The sequence below is a fragment of the Ranitomeya variabilis genome, chromosome 4 (assembly GCF_051348905.1).
Source record: "Ranitomeya variabilis isolate aRanVar5 chromosome 4, aRanVar5.hap1, whole genome shotgun sequence".
In the NCBI taxonomy this organism is placed as follows: Eukaryota; Metazoa; Chordata; class Amphibia; order Anura; family Dendrobatidae; genus Ranitomeya; species Ranitomeya variabilis.
In genome coordinates this window covers 768654310-768676044 of record NC_135235.1, presented here as the reverse complement: position 1 = coordinate 768676044, position 21735 = coordinate 768654310, and the positions used below count along the sequence as shown (strand labels likewise).

General features: G+C 46.9%; 1 long non-coding RNA gene across 1 annotated transcript; it reads left to right on the top strand.

Moving 5' to 3' along the window:
• Positions 1–16310: 16310 nt before the first annotated feature.
• Positions 16311–20470, top strand: LOC143766921 (uncharacterized). The gene is made up of 2 exons (XR_013213666.1): positions 16311–16471; positions 19246–20470. It is a non-coding gene; the product is annotated as an uncharacterized LOC143766921 (long non-coding RNA).
• Positions 20471–21735: the final 1265 nt, after the last annotated feature.

The window sequence follows — 21735 nt, the reverse complement described above, 5'->3', positions numbered from 1 at the left end:
TGCTTACTGAATATATTTCTTAGTACTTGCTAAGTTCTGTCCAGCTTGCTATCATGATATTCCCTTGCTAGCTGGAAGCTCTGGGGGGTGCAGAGTGGCACCTCCACACCAGGAGTCGGTGTGGAGGTCTTTTTGCACACTCTGCGTGGTTTTTGTAATTGTTTTATGCTGACCGCATAGTTCCCTTTCCTATCCTCTGTCTATTTAGTTAAGACTGGCCTCCTTTGCTAAAACCTGTTTAATTCCTGTGTTTGTGACTTTCCTCTTAACCCCTTTCTGACATCTGACGTACTATCCCATCGAGGTGGGGTGGGCCCGTATGACCACCGACGGGATAGTACGTCATCACCGATCAGCGGCGCTCACGGGGGGAGCGCGGCCGATCGCAGCCGGGTGTCAGCTGCATATCGCAGCTGACATCCGGCACTATGTGCCAGGAGCGGTCACGGACCGCCCCCGGCACATTAACCCCCGGCACACCGCGATCAAACATGATCGCGGTGTACCGGCGGTATAGGGAAGCATCGCGCAGGGAGGGGGCTCCCTGCGGGCTTCCCTGAGACCCCCGGAGCAACGCGATGTGATCGCGTTGCTCTGAGGGTCTCCTACCTCCCTCCTTGCCGCAGGTCCCGGATCCAAGATGGCCGCGGCATCCGGGTCCTGCAGGGAGGGAGGTGGCTTACCGAGTGTCTGCTCAGAGCAGACACTTGGTAAGCCTGCAGCCCTGCACAGCAGATCGCAGATCTGGCAGAGTGCTGTGCACACTGCCAGATCAATGATCTGTGATGTCCCCCCCTGGGACAAAGTAAAAAAGTTAAAAAAAATTCCCCACATGTGTGTAAAAAAAAAATAAAAAAAATATCCTAAATAAAGAAAAAAATATATATATATTATTCCCATAAATACATTTCTTTAGCTAAATAAAATAAAAAAAACAATAAAAGTACACATATTTAGTATCGCCGCGTCCGTAACGACCCAACCTATAAAACTGCCCCACTAGTTAACCCCTTCAGTAAACACTGTAAGAAAAGAAAAAAAAAAACGAAGCAAAAAACAACGCTTTATTATCATACCGCCAAACAAAAAGTGGAATAACACGCGATCAAAAAGACTGATATAAATAACCATGGTACCGCTGAAAACGTCATCTTGTCCCGCAAAAAACGAGCCGCCATACAGCATCATCAGCAAAAAAATAAAAAAGTTATAGTCCTGAGAATAAAGCAATACCAAAATAATTATTTTTTCTATAAAATAGTTTTTATCGTATAAAAGCGCCAAAACATAAAAAAAATGATATAAGTGAGATATCGCTGTAATCGTACTGACCCAACGAATAAAACTGCTTTATCAATTTTACCAAACGCGGAACGGTATAAACGCCTCCCCCAAAAGAAATTCATGAATAGCTGGTTTTTGATTACTCTGCCTCACAAAAATCGGAATAAAAAGCGATCAAAAAATGTCACGTGTCCGAAAATGTTACCAATAAAAACGTCAACTCGTCCCGCAAAAAACAAGATCTCACATGACTCTGTGGACTCAAATATGGAAAAATTACAGCTCTCAAAATGTGGTAACGCAAAAAATATTTTTTGCAAAGAAAAGCGTCTTTCAGTGTGTGACAGCTGCCAATCATAAAAATCCGCTAAATAACCCGCTATAAAAGTAAATTAAACCCCCCTTCATCACCCCCTTAGTTAGGGAAAAATAAAAAAATAAAAAAATGTATTTATTTCCATTTTCCCATTAGGGTTAGGGCTAGAGTTAGGACTAGAGTTAGGGCTAGGGTTAGGGCAAGGGTTAGGGCTAGGGTTAGGGCTAGGGTTGGGGCTAGGGTTAGGGTTAGGGCTAGGGTTGGGGCTAGGGTTAGGGCTATGGTTAGGGTTGGGGCTAGGGTTGGGGCTAGGGTTAGGGCTAGTGTTACGGCTAGTGTTACGGCTAGTGTTACGGCTAGTGATAGGGCTAGGGTTATTGCTAGGGTTAGGGTTAGGGCTAGGGTTGGGGCTACAGTTAGGGTTAGGGTTTGGATTAAATTTACGGTTGGGAATAGGGTTGGGTGTGTCTGGGTTAGAGGAGTGGTTAGGGTTACTGTTGGGATTAGGGTAAGGGGTGTGTTTGGATTAGGGTTTCAGTTATAATTGGGGGGTTTCCACTGTTTAGGCACATCAGGGGCTCTCCAAACGGGACATGGCATCCGATCTGAATTCCAGCCAATTCTGCGTTGAAAAAGGAAAACAGTGCTCCTTCCCTTCAGAGCTCTCCCGTGTGCCCAAACAGGGGTTTACCCCAACATATGGGGGATCAGCGTACTCAGGACAAATTGGACATCATCTTTTGGGGTCCAATTTATCCTGCTACCCTTGGGAAAATACAAAACTGGGGGCCAAAAAATAAGTTTTGTGGGAAAAAAAAGATTTTTTATTTTCACGGCTCTGCGTTGTAAACTGTAGTGAAACACTTGGGGGTTCAAAGTTCTCACAACACATCTAGATAAGTTCCTTGGGGGGTCTAGTTTCCAATATGGGGTCACTTGTGGGGGGTTTGTACTGTTTGGGTACATCAGGGGCTCTGCAAATGCAACGTGACGCCTGCAGACCAATCCATTTAAGTCTGCATTCCAAATGGCGCTCCTTCCCTTCCGAGCTCTGTCATGCGCCCAAACAGTGGTTCCCCCCCACATATGGGGTATCAGCGTACTCAGGACAAATTGGACAACAATGTTTGGGGTCCAATTTATCCTGATACCCTTGTGAAAATACAAAACTGGGGGCTAAAAATCATTTTTGTGAAAAAAAAAAAAGAATTTTTATTTTCACGGCTCTGCGTTATAAACTGTAGTGAAACACTTGGGGGTTCAAAGGTATCAAAACACATCTAGATAAGTTCCTTAGGGGGTCTACTTTCCAAAATGGTGTCACTTGTGGGGGGTTTTTAATGTTTAGGCACATCAGGGGCTCTCCAAACGCAACATGGCATCCCATCTTAATTCCAGTCAATTTTGCATTGAAAAGTAAAATAGCGCTCCTTCCCTTCCGAGCTCTGCTATGCACCCAAACAGTGGTTTACCCCCACATATGGGGTATCGTCGTACTCAGGACAAATTGCACAACAACTTTTGTGGTCTAATTTCTTCTCTTACCCTTGGGGAAATAAAAAAATGGGGGCGAAAAGATCATTTTTCTGAAAAAATATGATTTTTTATTTTTACGGCTCTGCATTATAAACTTCTGTGAAGCACTTGTTGGGTCAAAGTGCTCACCACACATCTAGATAAGATCCTTAGGGGGTCTACTTTCCAAAATGGTGTCACTTGTGGGGGTTTCAATGTTTAGGCACATCAGGGGCTCTCCAAATGCAACATGGCGTCCTATCTCAATTCCAGTCAATTTTGCATTGAAAAGTCAAATGGCGCTCCTTCCCTTCCGAGCTCTGCCCTGCGCCCAAACAATGGTTTACACCCACATATGGGGTATCAGTGTACTCAGGACAAATTGTACAACAAATTTTGGGGTCTATTTTCTCCTGTTACCCTTGGTAAAATAAAACAAATTGGAGCTGAAATAAATTTTGTGTGAAAAAAAAGTTAAATGTTTATTTTTATTTAAACATTCCAAAAATTCCTGTGAAACACCTGAAGGGTTAATAAGCTTCTTGAAAGTGGTTTTGAGTACCTTGAGGGGTGCAGTTTTTAGAATGGTGTCACACTTGAGTATTTTCTATCATATAGACCCCTCAAAATGACTTCAAATGAGATGTGGTCCCTAAAAAAAAATGGTGTTGTAAAAATGAGAAATTGCTGGTCAACTTTTAACCCTTATAACTCCGTCACAAAAAAAAATTTTGGTTCCAAAATTGTGCTGATGTAAAGTAGACATGTGGGAAATGTTACTTATTAAGTATTTTGCGTGACATATGTCTGTTATTTAAGGGCATAAAAATTCAAAGTTGGAAAATTGCGAAATTTTCAAAATTTTCGCCAAATATTCGTTTTTTTCACAAATAAATGCAAGTTATACCGAAGAAATTTTACCACTATCATGAAGTACAATATGTCTCGAGAAAACAATGTCAGAATCGCCAAGATCCGTTGAAGCGTTCCAGAGTTATAACCTCATAAAGGGACAGTGGTCAGAATTGTAAAAATTGGCCCGGTCATTAACGTGCAAACCACCCTTGGGGGTGAAGGGGTTGATTCACAGTCAATATTTGTGGGGGCTGCCTTTTCCTTTGGGGAATTTCTCTGAGGCAAGGTAAGGCTTTATTTCCTATCTTTAGGGGTAGTTAGCTCTTAGGCTGTGAAGAGGTGTCTAGGGAGAGTTAGGTACGCTCCACGGCTATTTCTAGTGTGTGTGATAGGATTAGGGTTTGCGGTCAGCAGAGCTCCCACTTCCCCAGAGCTTGTCCCGATTTCCAGTTTAACCATCAGGTCATTCCGGGTGCTCCTAACCACCAGGTCCATAACAGAAAACATTATACTGTGTGTGGTGGGATGGAGGTAAGTAGGAACATTATAATGTGTGGGGGTATGACGGTACTATGAGAACATTATACTGTATGTGGGGGTATGGCGGTACTATGAGAACACTATACTGTGTGTGGGTATGGCGATACTATGAGAACATTATACTGTGTGTGGGGGTATGGCGGTACTATGAGAACATTATACTGTGTGTGGTGTTATGGCGGTACTATGAGAACATTATACTGTTGTCGGGGTCGTAATAACGACAATTAATCCTCATTCACCAGTCATTCCAAATTGTAATGTGAGCGCAGAACTTCTGGTACCGGAAAAAGAAATGATTCAGACACGTAGCTGATTCAATCTTTGCTAATGCTCTTGCGTTCACCTCAGTGAGGAGCCGAGCAGCAACTAACTTTATTCTCCAATACACAATACTAAAAAGGGAATGCAATAGGTGGGGTTTAAGCAGTATACGCCTAGTGCTCAGTCCTTTTGATTCGTCGAACGTCTCCTGGTGGATTCCTCCTCTTCTTCACATTCCTTTAGTTTCGTTTCCAAAGAAATGAATCTCGTCCCTTCGGACACAAGGGTGAATCGAAACTGAACACTGGTGGCCATTTTTAAATACAATTACATTTGCATTAGCTAGCAGATAGGAAAAACTTATTGTTTCACAGTATAAGAGTATAGCAGTACAAAAAGAGTATAAAGATATATAAGAAAGTATATTTTCACCTTGACACTGTGTGTGGGGGTATGGCGGTACTATGAGAACATTATACTGTGTGTGGGGGTATGGCGGTACTGTAGGAACATTATACTGTAAGTGGGGGTATGGCGGTACTATGAGAACATTATACTGTGTGTGTGTGGGTATGGCGGTACTATGAGAACATTATACTGTGTGTGGGGGTATGGCGGTACTATGAGAACATTATACTGTGTGTGGTGTTATGGCAGTACTATGAGAACATTATACTGTGTGTGGTGTTATGGCAGTACTATGAGAACATTATACTGTGTGTGGGGGTATGGCGGTACTGTAGGAACATTATACTGTGTGGGGGTATGGCGGTACTATGAGAAGATTATACTGTGTGTGGGGGTATGGCGGTACTATGAGAACATTATACTGTGTGTGTGGGTATGGCGGTACTATGAGAACATTATACTGTGTGTGATGTTATGGCGGTACTATGAGAACATTATACTGTGTGTGGGGGTATGACGGTAGTATGAGAACATTATACTGTGGGGGGGTATGGTTGTACTGTAGGAACATTATACTGTGTGTGGGGGTATGGCGGTACTATGAGAACATTATACTGTGTGTGGGGGTGTCAAGGTGAAAATATACTTTCTTATATACCTTTGTACTTTTATATATCTTACACTGTAAAACAATAAGTTTTTCCTATCTGCTAGTTAATGCAAATGTAATTGTATTTAAAGATGGTCGCCAGAGTTCAGTTTCGTTTCTGGTTTGTGTCTGGAGGGATGATTCATTTCTTCAGAATCGAAACTCAGGAATGTGGAGAAAGGGAGGATTCACCAGAAGACGTCAGAACAAATCAGAAAGACTGGATGCTAGCTTAAACCCCGCCTAATGCACGCCTTCCCCTAACACTCAATATAGTATTGTGTATTTTAGAATAAAGCCAGTTGGTGTGACCGCTGCAGACATGTGTGGATGCACGGGGCATTAACTAAGTTTGAACCAGCTACCTGTCTGATTTATTCTTATCCGGTACCAGATGCCCTGCACACATATTAATTTGGAATGACTGGTGAAGGAAGGGTATATTGTCGTTTTACGGCCCCGACAATTTGGCGCGACCAACGTGGGGCGTGGCCAGCGATCCGAGACCCTCTGGACCCATGCATGGATGTCTGTGGATGATACCCGTAGTGGCTGACCTCGAGGACTGATCACCCTCCGTACACGGTAAGTGGCGATCATGTACACTGTATATGTCACACTTGCTAGTGTCTCAGCCGTTATTGGTTTGTCTGTGGTCTCTTTGGGTCCGGGAGGTGAATGATCGAGTGGTGAGATCAAACGTGATCCTGTGCCACGCTCTGAACCAGCAACTGAGAGACGTCGCATCCTGTGCGACCTCTGTACACCACACCTCCTTTACCGGTCATTGTACTCCGTTCAACCACCCTACCCGTGACTATTGTCCAGTAGTGAAGTGGACTGAAAAATTGAGCCAGTTGTAGATTGTGGGGCGGCTTAGAGAAGGGATAGGAGACGCAGCCTCTGTGATATTGTACCAACTAGGTAATTAAGACGTCCCGGAGGGGGACCACCTGTATTTCTGTGGAGGGCTCTCACTAGGAGACCGCCTCCCGACGGTTTGGAATATCGTGGCAGGATAGCCTGTTAATCACTGTTGTTCTAGTTTAGGGACAGGAAATATTGAGCGCGAGGCTCTTTTCCTAGTACGTTGAACGCGAAGTTCCGTGGTATAGAACACCGTGTTGGTATCGCTGCCAGTGGCCTACTGCAGGAGGACATAGTATTCTGTGAGTCATGCTGCGTATCTTAAAGCAGAAGAAGTCCGTGCCCCACAAGTTAGATGAGGATGCCGTGGAAGTCAAGACAATGGTCACGGGAGGGCAAGAGACAGTCAAGAAGCTTATCTGCGAGTTGCGCGAGGCTTAAAGAACAAAGGATGAGAATAGGTTGATGGAGAGGAAGGATCAGATAATGTAGAGCCCGTGTTTGGTTATAAAATGCCTGTGAACTGTGATCTTACAGATTGTAAAATGGCCGCCGTGCCACTGATGATGAAAATGCAGTCTCAGCCAGCGCCCTGTAATGGCGGCGGAAAGAGATCTCCAGAAGTGTAGGTGTGTCCTGTTTGTGTTGTGCAGAATCCAACCTGGGTGGAGACCTGCCTTGTGTGTGCGTACGGACCGTCCTTGGGGCTCCGCCCAGACCACGGAGGATTATAGGAAAGTTTTGTAGAAATTAGGTCTGAAAACTGCTGTAATTTGTGACTGTAGAAGATACGGAGCTTTGTATCAGTGCTGTGTACTGTAGGGGAGGGGCTGAGCAGACCGCTGCAAGATTTCTTTGTCACTTCTTCTTTCTCCTTATCTGCGCTACGTGCTGGAGAAAGGGGGGTATAGAGTTGGGCTCTTGCTCTCCCTTCAGCGCTGAAGAATGCAGTGGAAGTTCTTATCTCCGTGTTACTAGATGGGAGGGGCTGAGTGAATCCCTGCGCGACCTGCCTGCAATTTTTCCCCTCGGCGCTGTGGGCTACGGGGGAGGGGGGGGGCCATGTATTGCATTCCAAAGTTTTCTCTGTCCTTGGTTTAATACACACTGAGAGATTTATGTTTACAGCAATAAGTACTGTATGAAATTGAAAGTGAAATAGACCTGCCTAGTCCTAGATGAAAACTTGTAAGTAATTGAAAGATTGGTAAAAGGCACCAATATATCCTGGATTGCCGAGAAGTTCTATGGGCGTCTTATGGTAGTGTTTGAAGATCTGGGATTCTCACTGTAACAAAAAGCCCATTTATACCTTTTTTTTTGTAGTAGACCCGATATTGAGATTTCCACTCCGGATGATGCATTGCAAATAGTAAAAGGTTTTCAAAAGAATTTAGTCCAGCAAAAAAGGGGTTAAATCAGCAGCGCTTCTTGCTGTCTATGTAACAGACTCTAGTTTCTGCCTCCTCCCTTCGTACACGTGAGTCCAGCTTCACATTCCAATACGCCTTTAACCCCGTATGGGAATTTCATTATCTCCCCAGCCCCGCCATGCAAATTCTCAGATCAAGAGCTTGTTTTAATTAGAGTAGATGACAGACCCAATGAATATACTCTTATAAAACCTATCCCTGTGGGACCTTTCCCTGAAGTTACTGCTCAGTTCGTAATCTTTTCTATATGTTCGGTAAATTTACTGGGGGCAGATTTATTATTACAGTTCTGCTCCAGGATATAATTCCAAGATGATGGTCAGATGGTCCTTGCGTTATATAACTCCTATGCAGATGAATATAAAGAGATGTGTATCCTACTTGCCCTTCCCACAGTTATGATGGTCCTGATAGACCCAGATTCTCCCCCAATAATGCCTGTAGAACCAGTAAAAGTGTTTCTCAAACCTGGTGCCCCTTTTTCTAAAGTCCATCAATACCCTTTGAAATATGATCAGGAGCAGTGTCTCAAGGGGCAAATACAAATGTTATTCGATAATGGTGCCCTGATACCCTGTGTTTCCCCAGGTAACACACCCGTGTTTCCCGTTAAGAAAAAAAGGGGGGCCAGTTATAGCCCAAGAGTGTCAGGCCTACCTTGCCGCTCATGGCCCCTTGCATCCAGGAGATGCTATGACTACCCAGGGAGGGAATTTGCCCTGTGATATAGTGTTACACACTGCAGGCCCTAGATACTGATTACAAGACACCCGAGCACTGCCGTACAGTATTGCAGACTGTCATGCAGACAGAGCTCACCTGCAGGACATGCTACAGGTGTGCTGACTCAGCTTCATGGAGACAAACAGAGACCTGTTGCTTATTACAGCGGCCGCCTGGATACGGTGGCAAGAGGAAGTCCCTTATATGTTCGGGCCGTGTTGTCTGTCCAGTTGTTGCTACACAAGTCTTCAGAGATTGTTTTGGATTATCCACTGATGGTCCATACCCCACGATGTATATGGTATCCTTAACCAGGTACAACCTAGCCACATGTCCATGGCTGGACAGCTGCGACTTCGGTGTGCTATTCTCATGCCTACTAATGTGACTTTGAAAAGGTGCACTGTCCTGAACCCTGCTACTCTTCTCCTAGTTCCCCTGGATCCAAAGGGGGGAGGAGTAGGTGACATGAAAAAGGACACTCTTTTTCTTTCTAGAATGGATCCAGAGGAACAAGATTAGGTTTCCAAACCACATGATTGTCTAGAATTGATGTCTCAGGAAACGGCTGGTCTCTAGTGTGCCTATTCTAATGCTGATTTTGAGCTTTTTGTAGATGGATCCCGTCACCAAGATGACCGAGGATGCTACTGTACCAGATATGCTGTGGTCTCAGAACATGAGGTAATCAAGGCAGAGTTAATGCCAGCTCATATGTCTGCACAAGAAGCATGCAAACTAGCAGAAGGTAAGACTGTAAATATCTACACTGATTCCAGGTATGCTTTTGGCATTACACACGATTATGGGCCTATCTGGAGAGCCAGGGCTTTCCTGACAGCAAATGGCCACCCCATTAAACATGCTGAGGCAGTCCAGCAACTTATGAATGCACTACAGCTTCCCACCCAAGCAGGCATCATAAAGGTAAAGGCACATACCAAAGGCACTGATGGACGGACAAAAGGGTAACGCACTGGCAGACCAGGCTGCCAAGAAAGCAGCAAGCACTCCTGTAGCTTCTCAAGTACATCACCTGGACACCCCACCATCTCCACTTGTGTTGAAAGACATCTTAGCCCAGTTACAAGAACAGGCAAGTAAGGAGGAGACAAATAGGTGGCAAAGGATAGGGGCTTGCTCTGATACCGTCACTGGACTATGGGGGAGGGGTGAAAAGGTCTGCCTACCACAGGTACTGTACCCAATGATGGCACAGGTTCTGCACGGGAATGTGCACGACTCGAAGACGGCCATGTGTGACACCCTACAGAAACAATGGATTGCCCCCGAGTTTTCCACCTGCGCAGAAAGGCAGGTACAGAGCTGCATGATATGTGCCACACATAATCAGAGTAGGACAGTGAAAACCCCATCCAAACACACTCCCCGGCCCCTTTAACCAATTCCAGAGACTGCAGAATGATTATATTCAGTTACCCAGGGTAGGGACGTATGAGTATGTGTTGGTCTGCATTGATTTATTCTCAGGTTGGCCAGAAGCCTACCCAGTTGACAAAGCTACGGCTAAGACAACGGTGAAGAAACTGATGGCTGAGATCATATGCAGGTATGGAGTTCCTGAAGTCATTGAAAGCGATCGGAGTTCCCATTTTACTGGAGAGATCATGTCAGAGGTAATGGCAGCACTGGGGGTAAGTCAAGCATTGCATACTCCATGCACAGAGTAGTGGATAAGTGGAGGGACTAAATGGAACTCTTAAGCTTAAAATCCAGAAGGCAATGACAGAGACTGGTAAACCATGGACAGAATGCCTTCCTCTAGCTTTGTTTTCAGTAAGATATACCCCAAACAGGAAGACGGGACAGTCACCGTATGAGATTCTGTTTGGCAGGAGCCCCAATCTTGAATGTTTCTTTCCACAACAGTTGCAACTCAAGTACCAGGACTTGACTAGCTATGTGCAGGCCTTACATGGACACCTTGCCAAAGTGCATTTAACCGTTTTCAGTTCTCTTCCAGACCCAGACAAGGTTCCTGGACACCATCCTTTTGTGCCAGGAGACCTGGTGTATGTGAAAAAGTTTGTGTGCAGAGATTGTCTCCAGACAAGATTTGAAGGACTTCACACGGTGATCCTGGTCACCCCCACTGCAGTAAAACTTGAAGGAAAGAGCACTTGGATCCACGCCTCAGACTGTAAAAGAGACCGAACCAGTGTTTAGTCACAGAAGTGACTGAAGGGAAATGTTGCTGTTGTTTTTGATCCTGGAACTGAGGGCCATCCTCGCCCCTACCTTCTCGGCCCCTAATGTAAATGAAAATACTAAGGTCCCACTATTCTCTGGGTAAACCTGACAGCCCTGGTGAATATTTGACGATTTGATTTCTGTGATGTAGTCAAGTGTCCCGAGACTGAATGGGTGGTAGAGGGAATCATCCAGTTTTATATATGTGTTACCAGAAATGACAACAATAATTGTTATTATTAGACAGATGCTGCTTGGAATACGGGAGACGATTGGGGATATAAACCTAGTGAAGCCATGTTCCCAAGGATGGGACGGGTAGAAGTCTTCGTGAGAGAATGCATCTAACAGCCCTTCTGCAACCACTTAGGGGCTGTAAATGGGGTAAAAGTTGTTACCCCCTCCTCCTGAATCTGGAGAACGCCCAATCTGCTGATCTGCAGACATTCGTATTGGGAAGGAATTATAATTATGTATTTAGTAGTGGATACCATGGGAATTTAGGCCATATACAGCTCCAGGATATTAGCTTCAGACCAACCATGACCCCTGTTACCAGTACACCTAAAACAGGCCCAGGTGAGCGTTTGCAAAATGTAGTTAATGAAGTGATCCCCATTCCAGGTCTCAGTTGGCAAGAAGTTTTCTCCATAGAAACACAAACAGCCCCAAGGAAAAACCTATGGTTAGAATGGGTGAGATACAATGTAAGAGTCCAGAACATCTCTGTAGGATGTATTGCTTGTGCTGCTGCGAATACACACCTATACACACATGCATTGCTTTTCCCTGATGACAACATCACTGCCTGTGTCATGAATCTGTTGAAAGGTTTGAAGCCCACTGATTGCCCAGATTGTGTCCCACTGATTCATAAGAAACCCAAACTAAAGGTCCCAGGAGAAGTAATCGTATTAGCTGACAATTACACCTGCTACAATTCCCACGACACCACAGGTACACCAGTAGGGATCTTCGAGACAGGTTTCTGCAAAGAGAACAGTTCTCTAGATACTGATTTGCTAATTAAACATACACAATATATGTACACCAAAGATACCTGATGATAAACCTACCAGAAAGAGGAGAAGTTTTGATCAGCTCCACATGAGTTATGAAGAAGATCCACTAGTATATATTGATGCCATTGGAGTGCCAAGGGGGGTGCCTGACCAGTTTAAAGCCCAGAACCAGATTTATGCCGGCTTTGCTTCTATAATCCCACAGGTGCAGATTAATAAAAACGTTGAATGGATCAAATATATATATTACAGTGAACAAAGATTTGTCAATTATAGCTGTGATGCCTTTAAGGGTATAGTTGAGGACTTGGGCCCTAACACTTGTATGACCCGTGCTGCAACCCGACCTAAGAGAATTACACTGAATCCTGTCCAGACAAGATCACATGCAGTGATATAAGAAGCTGACACAGGATTGTGGTTGGTGGATAGTGGGGACATTAACTTTTAGGAGTAGGCTGACAGTAATCCTTTTGGGAAGGAGCTGTAGACCAGCATGTCATGTCGCCCCCACCACCAGAGAACCAACCACATCAGGTAGGGTAAGACAGATACAGGAGTATTATCCCTGGAGGCCCTCTGACTAGCTAGCTACGCAAAAGCAATTGGCTGACCCTGAGAACCAACCTTTCTCATTCTACAGACAAATAATGACCATATGATGGACGTATAAATCCACCTAGGCAGGCCTAGGTAGTTAGTGAGCACAAAAACAGGTGACGTGTTAGGACGCAAATTAAGACTTTTTGCAGATGTGACAAAAGGAGAGAGTGTAGAGCTATACTTTGGACGGTTACAGCTGAAATGGGAAGACATGGAATACAGTCCCATAAACCCACTTGATGTCAGAGTATTGGTAAATACATTCATTGACGGTATGACCAAAGACTTACGAGACGAAATATAGACAGCCAGACCTGAATGGCGAAATGTAGATCCGGAAGACCTGAAGGTTTCTAAAGAAGTTGAACAAATTAGGACAATAAGACGATGTGTCATGTATGCTGGAGCAGACACATCTTTCTTCTCCAGTTGGTTAGGTGGGATCAAGGGATTCCTTCAATAAGTTTGTTTAGTACTAATTGCTCTCCTTATAATTGGATCGATAATTTTCTGTTGTGTTATTCCCTTGTATAAAAAGGTTATTGCCAAAGCAACTCCGACTGGCGCCTTCCTCAATCAAGAAATAGATCCACCAGAGTACAATGGTACTGATCCAGGGGAGATCCCGAAGTATATTCCTCTCAAGAGAATAGACAAAATCCCCCATTCTCAGATGATGCTAAGAGATTTAGTTTAGGGACAGTGGGAGAACTCCATGTGAGGTTAGTGAAGGGTTCAGCTGCCTGGAGGCCTCTCGCTAGGGGAGAGTTTCTGAGGTGTCTGGATGAAGAAATCCACCTCCCCTTTTCCCATCACATGGACAGTCTCAAAGGATCTTTCTTTAAGGGAAAAACTTAGTGTTTAGGGGGGATTGTCAAGGTGAAAATATACTTTCTTATATACCTTTGTACTTTTATATATCTTACACTGTAAAACAATAAGTTTTTCCTATCTGCTAGTTAATGCAAATGTAATTGTATTTAAAGATGGTCGCCAGAGTTCAGTTTCGTTTCTGGTTTGTGTCTGGAGGGATGATTCATTTCTTCAGAATCGAAACTCAGGAATGTGAAGAAAGGGAGGATTCACCAGAAGACGTCAGAACAAATCAGAAAGACTGGATGCTAGCTTAAACCCCGCCTAATGCACGCCTTCCCCTAACACTCAATATAGTATTGTGTATTTTAGAATAAAGCCAGTTGGTGTGACCGCTGCAGACATGTGTGGATGCACGGGGCATTAACTAAGTTTGAACCAGCTACCTGTCTGATTTATTCTTATCCGGTACCAGATGCCCTGCACACATATTAATTTGGAATGACTGGTGAAGGAAGGGTATATTGTCGTTTTACGGCCCCGACAGGGGTATGGCGGTACTATGAGAACATTATACTGTGTGGGGGTATGGCGGTACTATGAGAACATTATACTGTGTGTGGGGGTATGGCGGTACTATGAAAACATTATACTGTGTGTGGGGGTATGGCGGTACTATGAGAACATTATACTGTGTGTGCTGTTATGGCAGTACTATGAGAACATTATACTGTGTGTGGGGGGTATGGCGGTACTATGAGAACATTATACTGTGTGTGGGGGTATGGCGGTACTATGAGAACATTATACTGTGTGGGGGTATGGTGGTACTATGAGAACATTATACTGTGTGTGGGGGTATGGCGGTACTATGAGAACATTATACTGTGTGTGGGGGTATGGCGGTACTATGAGAATATTATACTGTATGTGGGGGTATGGCGGTACTATGAGAACATTATACTGTGTGTGGGGGTATGGCGGTACTATGAGAACATTATACTGTGTGGGGGTATGGTGGTACTATGAGAACATTATACTGTGTGTGGTGGTATGGCGGTACTGTAGGAACATTATACTGTGTGGGGGTATGGCGGTACTATGTGATCATTATACTGTGTGGGGGTATGGCGGTACTATGAGAACATTATACTGTGTGGGGGTATGGCGGTACTATGTGAAAATTATACTGTGTGTGGGGGTATGGCGGTACTATGAGAACATTATACTGTGTGGGGGTATTGCGGTACTATGAGAACGTTATACTGTGTGTGGGGGTATGGAGGTACTGTAGGAACATTATAGTGTGTGTGGGGGTATGGCGGTACTATGAGAACATTATACTGTGTGTGGGGGTATGGCGGTACTATGAGAACATTATACTGTGTGTGGGGGTATGGTGGTACAGTAAGAACATTATACTGTGTGTGGGTATGGCTGTACTATGAGAACATTATACTGTGTGTGGGGGTATGGCGGTACTATGAGAACATTATACTGTGTGGGGGTATGGCGGTACTATGAGAACATTATACTGTGTGGGGGTATGGCGGTACTATGAGAACATTATACTGTGTGGGGGTATGGTGGTACTATGAGAACATTATACTGTGTGGGGGTATGGTGGTACTATGAGAACATTATACTGTGTGTGGGGGTATGGCAGTACTATGAGAACATTATACTGTGTGGGTGTATGGCGGTACTATGAGAACATTATACTGTGTGGGGGTATGGCGGTACTATGAGAACATTATACTGTGTGTGGGGGTATGGCGGTACTATGAGAACATTATACTGTGTGTGGGGGTATGGCGGTACTATGAGAACATTATACTGTGTGTGGGGGTATGGCGTTACTATGAGAACATAACACTGTGTGTGGGGGTATGGCGGTACTGTAGGAACATTATATAGTGTGTGGGGGTATGGCGGTACTATGAGAACATTATACTGTGTGGGTGTATGGCGGTACTATGAGAAGATTATACTGTGTGTGGGGGGTATGGCGGTACTATGAGAACATTATACTGTGTGTGGGGGTATAGCGGTACTATGAGAACATTATACTGTGTGGGTGTATGGCGGTACTATGAGAACATTATACTGTGTGTGGGGGGTATGGCGGTACTATGAGAACATTATACTGTGTGTGGGGGTATAGCGGTACTATGAGAACATTATACTGTGTGGGGGTATGGCGGTACTATGAGAACATTATACTGTGTGTGGGGGTATGGCGGTACTATGAGAACATTATACTGTGTGTGGGGGTATGGCGGTACTATGAGAACATAACACTGTGTGTGGGGGTATGGCGGTACTATGAGAACATAACACTGTGTGTGGGGGTATGGCGGTACTATGAGAACATTATACTGTGTGTGGTGGTATGGCGGTACTATGAGAACATTATACTGTGTGTGGGGGTATGGCGGTACTATGAGAACATTATACTGTGTGGGGGTATGGCGGTACTATGAACAGAACAGATTTGGCGCCAACAAAGGAAAGGGGTGCGGGGAAGACTCTGAGGTACCAGCTCCTGGTAAAGTGCCCGAGGCAGCTGGGTGTGGGGCAGAACCTGCTTACAGGGCATAATGGGGGCATTACACTGTGTGGGGCCAAGAAAGGGGCCCTGTACTAGGAGAACACTCCGCTCCTCACTTCCTGTCCTCCATAGTTGGCTCGTATGTATCTATTACAGGAAACAGAACAACAACGTTATGGTTCTTATAAAGAGTCTCCTCCGTGCAGAAGGGGTTAATGTCCCCGGCTGCGCTCAGTACTGGGGACTCTCCACATACCTCCACCTGCAGAGCCGCACTCCACCCGATATGGTAAATGCTAGAGTGTATGGGCTCCTTCCAGGTGTGACGTCATTTCCGGGGGCGTGTCCTATCGGGAGGGGGCGTGTTCTCCAAGGCGGCAGAGGACAGCAGCATGACAGCTTGTGGACGCCATGGAGGTCAGTGGTTTCAGGGTGAAAAATGCTACTTGCCGCTCGCTATTCGCTATTGGGGGGAGGCCCTGTGGTGGTCGACTTACTTGTCTGTGTGGGGAGTGACCCGTGGTGGGATTTTGGGGGGCTCCGCTGCTGCTGGCTATTGTGGGGGACCGCTGTGGTAGGATTTTGGTGGGCTCCGCTGCTGCTGGCTATTGTGGGGGACCGCTGTGGTGGGATTTTGGGGGGCTCCGCTGCTGCTGGCTATTGTGGGGGACCACTGCGGTGGGATTTTGGGGGGCTCCGCTGCTGCTGGCTATTGTGGGGGACCCCTGCTGTGGGATTTTGGGGGGCTCCGCTGCTGCTGGCTATTGTGGGGGACCCCTGTGGTAGGATTTTGGGGGGCTCCGCTGCTGCTGGCTATTGTGGGGGACCCCTGCGGTGGGATTTTGGGGGGCTCCGCTGCTGCTGGCTATTGTGGGGGACCCCTGCGGTGGGATTTTGGGAGGCTCCGCTGCTGCTGGCTATTGTGGGGGATCCCTGCTGTGGGATTTTGGGGGTCTCTGCTGCTGCTGGCTATTGTGGGGAACCCCTGCTGTGGGATTTTGGTGGGCTCTGCTGCTGCTGGCTATTGTGGGGGACCCCTGCAGTGGGATTTTGGGAGGCTCCGCTGCTGCTGGCTATTGTGGGGGACCCCTGTGGTGGGATTTTGGGGGGACCTGCTGCTGCTGGCTATTGTGGGATTTTGTGGGGGGGGGACTGCTGCTGTCTGTTGTGGTGGACTTCTGTGGTAGGCGACCTGCTTGTGTGAGGGGGGCTGCAGGCTATTGGGGGACCCCTGACCTGCTTGTGGGGGGGCGACCTGCTGCATGCTATTGGGGGTGACCCATTTTAGTGGGGGGTGACCTGCTTGTGGGGGGGACCTGCTGCTGGCAATTGGGGGGACCCCTGTTGTGGGATTTAGGGGTGACCTGCTGCTTATGGGGTGACTTGTTTGGGGTGGGAGACCTGCTGCTGGCTATTGGGGTGACCCCTATGGTGGGACCCCTGTGGTGTGATTTGGGGGCGACCTGCGTGCGGGGGACCCATTTTAGTGAGGGTGACCTGCTTATGGTTGGGTTTGGGGAGGCGACCTGCTTGTTGCAGGACCCCTTTTAGTGGGGGTGACCTGCTTGTGGAGGGGTGACCTGCTGATGGCTATTGATGGGCCCCTGTGGTGGGGTTTGGGGGTGACCTGCTGGCTATTGAGGGGGACCCCTGTGGTGGGGTTTGGAGGTGACTTGCTGCTTACGGGGTGGACCCCTTTTAGTGGGGGCGACCTGCTGCTGGCTATTGGGGAGACCCTGGTGGTGGGGTTTGAGGGCGACATGCTTGTGGTCGGGTTTTGGGAGGGCGTGACCTGCTGTCTATTGGGGGGGACCCTTGTGGTGGATGTGGGAGGAGACCTGCTGCAAGCTATTGGGGGACCCCTGTGGTGGGATGTGGGGGGTGACCTGCTTGTGGTGGGATGTGGGGAGGCGACCTGCATGTGAGGGGTGACCTGCTGCAGGCTATTTGGGGGACCCCTGTGGTGAGATTTGAGGGCGACCTGCTAGTGGGGAGGCGACCTGCTTGTCGTTGAATGTGGGGAGGCGACCTGCTTGTCGTTGAATGTGGGGAGGCGACCTGCTTGTCGTTGAATGTGGGGACGCGACCTGCTTGTCGTTGAATGTGGGGAGGCGACCTGCTTGTCGTTGAATGTGGGGAGGCGACCTGCTTGTCGTGGAATGTGGGGAGGCGACCTGCTTGTCGTTGAATGTGGGGAGGCGACCTGCTTGTCGTTGAATGTGGGGAGGCGACCTGCTTGTCGTTGAATGTGGGGAGGCGACCTGCTTGTCGTTGAATGTGGGGAGGCGACCTGCTTGTCGTGGAATGTGGGGATCCCGTGGTGGGATTTGGGGACGACCTGCTGCTTACAGATGGAACCCTTTTATTGGGGGGTGACCTGCTGCTTACTGGGGGATCCCTTTTATTGGGGGGCGACCTGCTTATGGGTTGGGTTTGGGGGGGGCTGAAGAGGGTTTAAGCTGGGTGGGGGGTGGACATCGAAGGGGGTGTGTGCTGGGTGGGGGGGTCCACGTCCGATGGGGGTTTGTGCTGGGTGGGGGGGTCCACGTCTGATAGGGGTTTGTGCGGGGTGGGGGGTCTGCATCTGGGGGTTTCTGCTGGGTGGGGGGTTCCGCGTCCGGTGGGGGTTGTACGTCCGATGGGGGTTTGTGGGGGTTGGACGTCCGATGAGAGTTTAAGCTGGGGTGGCGTTCGATTGGAGGGGGTGTCTGATGGGATTTATGGTTGGGGCAGGGGGCGTCATATTTGGATTTACGCTTGAGGGGAGGGAATGTCTGGTGGGCTTTGGATTTATCCTGTGGGGTCCGCTGGTTAATGTGAGGTGGAGGTTTCTGACTGGGGGAGCGAGGTTATGCTGTGTGGCCCGCTGGTTAATGTGAGGTGGAGGTTTCTGACTGGGGGAGCGAGGTTATGCTGTGTGGCCATCTGGTTGATGTGGGGGGGGGCTAATGCTTCATTGGGGTACACCAAAAAAAATATGAGTGTATGCTGCTTATGCTATGCAAAAAAAAAATTTAGGTATTTCCCTGTAGAGTAGGCCACACCACCAACTGGCACGAAGCTAATCCTTTTTAGCTTAATGTCAGTAGGAGGCAGACATGGGTCTGGATCACCCAGCTCAGTTTCTGACTTAGGTTTTGGGGGTTTTTTTTATTAACGATTTTCCTTTTTCTTTTTTTTTTTTTTTTCAGATACGGCTTTTGAGGGTGACAGTGGAATTGTCACTCTAATCTCCCACCTAGAATTGTCACTACCGTATCATCTGTGGTCTATGAGGCAAGGCCCTGACACATCAAGAGTGTTTGTGGTTCCCCAGAGGACGATCCATGCCACAAATCCCCCTACCCTCTGGCCCCCCCAGAGCCAGATAGAGTAGGGAGGGAAGACGAATCCGTTATGTGCCAGCCGCCGAAAGGTCTGCGTCCAGGTTATTCCATGCCCATCTTCATCATCGGTCTGTGAAGAATGATGTGTGATCTTCAGGACACATACATCCTACCAGGCAGTGAGGGGGCTACTTTAAAAAAAAATAAAAAAAAAAAATGGAAAGGACAGGACAAGTATGTCCTAGTTTGCCCCTGAGCAATATGGACGTCTCCTGGGGAAACCTTCCTATTCATACAGCCTCCATGTTTTCCAGAGGCTCCTGTGACCCTGCTCTTAAAATATCCAGGCTTCGGTCTAGGCCTTCTCTGGTGGCCGGTCCACACCGCCAGTGCCCTGAGCAATCATGCACGCCAACTTTCTAGTGTGTCCTACTCTGCACCTATCAGTTTAAGAGTACTTCGCTTCTGCAACAGAGGACTAAAGTCTGCCTCCCAAGAGATCTGCTGTTCAATTTTGGTTGTTTTGGAAATGTTCTGTCCAAAAAAACGACGGGACAACTCTCCGACCCGCCAGGAAAAGACGAGACCTTCCTTTAGGCCAACCCCCTCCTGGCATCCATGAACCCACCGGCGCTGGTCTGCTAGGCCTGGATCTAGCAGACTCTCTTCGACATGATGGGGCGTTCCCACCTTGGATGTTTCTCAGGGTCGGCTGCCGTGTCCTTCACAATTCAAGGACGTTATTATGATCTCTGGTCTGGGACACCGAAACCTCAGACATTGGAGGCAGGCCTGGGGGGGGGGCAGAGCCACATACCAAACCGACAGTCCAGCCCCCAGGCACCAACAGCATATTACAGTTTTAAAATACTGTAGAAATACATAAAATGAAACAAGCAAAGGCATACAGTTATTCAATGCAAAAAAATGCAGTTTTATAAAATTAGAAATGTTTCTATATCTAATGGTAAAATGATATTTATCCAGTATTTCTATAAGTAAAAGTCTGAGATTTCTGTGGGAAATGGTCATTTGTTCCTCTTAAACCAGTTCTGAATGTAAATAAAACATTGCTCTGATGAAGTCTCCACATTGTATTTTCGCCTTTCATTTCATGCGTAGGGCAGGACAAGCCCATGATGTATCTGTGTAACACATGGAAGGTGCTATAATAACAGCCGTAGGCTGGTTTCACACCAGCGTTCGGCAGGGCTGCGGATGGCAGCCTTCTTCCTCCGTTAAGGCTACTTTCACACTAACGTCGCTTGTTGTACGTCTCAATGCGTAGTTTTGGAGAAAAAACGCATCCTGCAAAGTTGCCTGCATGATGCGTTTTTTCTTCATAGACTTTCATTAGCAACACATTGGGACGGATTGCCACACGTCGCATCCATCGTGCGACAGATGCGTCGTGTTTTGGCGGACCGTCGGCACAAAAAAAGTTCCATGTAATGTTTTTTTGTGCGTCGAGTCCGCCATTTTCGACCGCGCATGCGTGGCCGAAACTCCGCCCCCTCCTCCCCGGAACTCACAATGGGCCACGGATGCGTTGTAAAACTGCACAGTACGTCGGGCCGACGGTTTGCGACGGCCCGTACCGACTGACTAGTGTGAAAGTAGCCTAAGCCCCGCTCACTGCCACAACTCTTCATTCAGTTCCGCCTACGTCTGCATGCGTCCTGCATACCCTATCTTTAATATTGGGTACACAGGCCAAGCGGATGCCTCCGCATGCGTTGTTTTAACGCTGCGCCGACTGCAATAAAATGCAACATGTTGCGTTCGACGCAGTTCAGCGCATCTTCAAAATGAGGCATGCCTGCGTACCCAATGTTAGATGGGGGACGCATGCAGACTTAGGCGGAGCTGAAGGAAGAGGCGCAGCAGTGGGCAGGGCTTAATGGAGGAAGAAGGCTGCCGAACGCTGGTGTGAAACCTGCCTGAGACAGGTAAGCCACCTTTGAAACAATGTTCACATGTACAAGCTCTTAGCCCCTTTGTGGCGGGGCCAATTTTTTAAAATCTGACCAGTGTCACTTTATATAGTAATAATTCTGGAATGCTTCAACATCCCATTGATTTTGAGATAAATTTTTTTTTTTCGTGTTATATTAGACTTTATGATAATGGTATACTTGAGTTGATATGTTTTGCTTTATTTTGTAAAAAAATCAGAAATTTTACAAATTTTAAAAAATATAAATTTTTAATGATTTTCCCTTTAAGGCGGGAGTCACACTAGAGAGGAATACGGATGAGTGCTATGCGAGAAAAAAATCGCATAGCACTCGAACCAATGTTAATCTCCCATCACTTTTTTTTCAAGGCCGTATATGTGCGAGTGAAATTGCAGTA